Here is a 3,412-nt window from a genome sequence, read left to right as displayed (position 1 = left end):
ATTTGAAAGTGTGAGGTCACGAGATGGAGGTCGGGTGGTGGTTAACTAATTGGTAATAAATATTAAATACAAAATATATATGCATACACAAAATAATAAAATTATTTCAACAATCATAAGTGGTCTAACGGTTTAAGTGTTCACATTTCATGCGGGAGACTATGTTTCGAATCCCAAAACATGCAAATTTATATTTTCAAGGATGTATTATTGACTATATTATATGGTGACGCAACTTTTAAACAAATGATAAGCATCTAAAAGTGTGAGGTCGGAATTAGTGGTTGATTTTGCGAGTATTTGAAAGTCAGAGGTCACGAGATGGAGGAGGGAGGTAGGTGGTTTGTCGAGTGTGAGGTTGTAATTAATGGTTGGTTTAACGATCATTTGAAAGTGTGAGGTCACGATATGAATGTCGGATGGTGGTTAATGATTGGTTTGACGTTGGATAAGAGGTTTGTGATTAATTGGGGGGATTGATTGTTGATTTGTTGAAGTGGGAGTAAAAGAGAGGTTGACTAAGATTGATGAGTGGTTTGTCGAGGTATAGAGGCATATCAAAAATTGTGAGTCACAAGATTAGGTTTAGTGGGTGGTTTGCCAAGGGGATAGAGAGGCATATGAAAAAGTATGAGTCACAAGATGAGGGTCAATTGGAGGGTTAGTGGATGAAGGTCAGGTGGTGGGTGGTTTATCGAGTGTGAGTTTGAAATTAATAGTTGGTTTGACGAGCATTTGAAAGTGTGAGGTCACAAGGTGAATGTCGGGTGGTGGTTAGTGGTTGGTTTTGCGTTGGATAAGAGGTATGTGATCAATTGGGGGATTTGTTGTTGATTTGTTGAAGTGGAAGTAAAAGAGAGGTTGACTAAGATTGATGAGTGGTTTGTCGAGGGATGAAGTCATATTAAAAAGTGTGAGTCACAAGATTAAGGTCAATGGGTGGTTTGCCGAGGGAATAAAGAGTCATATGAAAAAGTGTGAGTCACAAGATAATGGTCAATTGGAGGGTTAGTGGTTGAGTTTGACGAGATATAAGAGATGTGTCATCAATTGAGGTCGACTAAGATTGGTGGGTGTTTTTCCGGAGGAATAAAAAATGCATATAAAAAAGTGTGAGTCACAAGATGATGGTCAATTGAAGGGTTACATGAGTGCCGAAGGGATAAAATATATATTAATATTAAGTTTAAGATGAAAATTAATTTTATCTAAAATATTTATAAATAAACAATTTTTTATATAAATTCTTATCCGTGCAAATGCATGGAGTTCATGCTAGGTTACATATAATAACATTAATATATATATATATATATATATTTAAAGTTTTTATATCTAATAACGCTTAATTTAAAATGTTCGATGTGTACAACACGCTCTCTCCGAAATCATCCACAAAATAATGTAATTTCTCTCTCCTAATAATTATTTATCCTAATTATTTTCTCTCTCTCTTTTTATATATATAAATTTCTTTCCAAATATATATATATATTTTCATCCCTTAATTTAATTATTAAGTATTTTTTAATCTCTCGTCCCATATAAATATTTATTTATTTTTGGCACTAATAATATAAAATATATTTTTATCAATAATTTTATATTAAAATATATAATATTACATAACATATTTATTTTTATATTTAATAATAACAATATATTTATATATATAATAATGCTTAAAGTTAACAAGCACCACTAGGGATGGCAATTTGAAACCGCCCCGCGAAAACCGAACCGAATTGCCCCGTTTGGGATGGTTTTTACCCGAAACCGAATGAGAATGGGGCGGGGATGGTATTTGTGTCCCCCGCCCCGACCCGCCCCGATTTCACCCCGAATCTGCCCCGAACACCATAAACATAATTAAATATATTAAATTATAAATATATTTATTTATTCACTATATTTTATAAGAGTAATAATGTTATTTCTTTATAATAATATAAATTTTAATATATTATAATATATATTATATTAAAAAACTTGTTTATATAATTTTATTGTATAATTTTTATTTTATTTTAAATAAAAATAATTATTAACGGTTCCCCGCGGGATTCCCCGAAACCGAAAAAAACCGAACGGGGCGGGGATGGTATTAAAAAATTCCCCGAAATTAAAACGGTGCAGGGATGGTAAATGCATTCCCCGCCCCGAACAGTCCCATTGCCATCCCTAAGCACCACAATGATATATAATGGACGTCATCAAATATTTTCTCTCTCCTCTCTTTTCCTCTTTATTTTTTAATTATTTTAATTATTATATAGTATATATATATAATATATATTATATTATATATTTCTTTATCATATGTTATCTAAAAATTATCTATATTAATATTAATTCAAGATATAAAAAAATTGGTTATAAATGAAGCTAACTTCATCATTTTTATATTTGTTTTATTTATATATAAATATAAACAATTTTATTTATTTTTATAAATGCACATACCTTTATAATTTTATATTTATTTGTTACATTATATATATATATATTATATTAGTTTAATCATTATTTTTATATAAATACATTTATTTTTTATAATAAATTTGGTAATAAATATTAAATACAAAATATATATGAATACACAAAATAATAAAATTATTTCAACAATCATAAGTGGTCTAGCGGTTTAAGTGTTCACAACTTTTAAACAAATCATAGACATCTAATGAATTAGTGGTTGGTTTGACAAAAATTTAAATGTCTGAGGTCACGAGATAGAGGTCGGTGTTTTGTCGAGTATGATATTGGAATTAGTGGTTGGTATGACGAGCATTTGAAATTGTGAGGTCACGATATGGAGGTCGGGTGGTTGGTGGTTTGTCGAGTATGGTATCGAAATTAGTGGTTGGTATGTCGAGCATTTGAATTGTGAGGTCACGAGATGTTGGTCGGGTGGTGGGTAGTTTGTCGAGTGTGAGGTCGGAATTAGTGATTGGTTTGACAAACATTTAAAAGTGTGGGGGCACGAGATGTTGGTCGGGTGGAGAGTAGTTTGTCGAGTTTGATGAAGGAATTAATGGTTGGTTTGGCGAGCATTTGAAATTGTGAGGTCACGAGGTAGTGGGTGGTTTGTCGAGTGTGAGGTTGAAATTAATGGTTGGTTTGAAGAGCATTTGAAAGTGTGAGGTCACGAGATGGAGGTCGGGTGGTGGGTGGTTTGTTGAGTGTGACGACGGAATTAGTGGTTGGTTTGAAAAGAATTTGAAAGTGTGAGGTCACGAGATGGAGGTCGGGTGGTGGGTGGTTTGTCGAGTTTGACGACGGAATTAACGGTTAGTTTGGCGAGCATTTGAAATCGTGAGGTCACACGAGGTGGTGGGTGGTTTGTTGAGTGTCAGGTTGGAATTAATGGTTGGTTTGAAGAGCATTTGAAAGTGTGAGGTCGGGTGGTGGG

Source organism: Impatiens glandulifera, chromosome 1, assembly GCF_907164915.1.
Source record: "Impatiens glandulifera chromosome 1, dImpGla2.1, whole genome shotgun sequence".
NCBI lineage: Eukaryota > Viridiplantae > Streptophyta > Magnoliopsida > Ericales > Balsaminaceae > Impatiens > Impatiens glandulifera.
The sequence above is the reverse complement of the archived record's forward strand: the minus strand, read 5'-3'. Positions refer to the sequence as shown.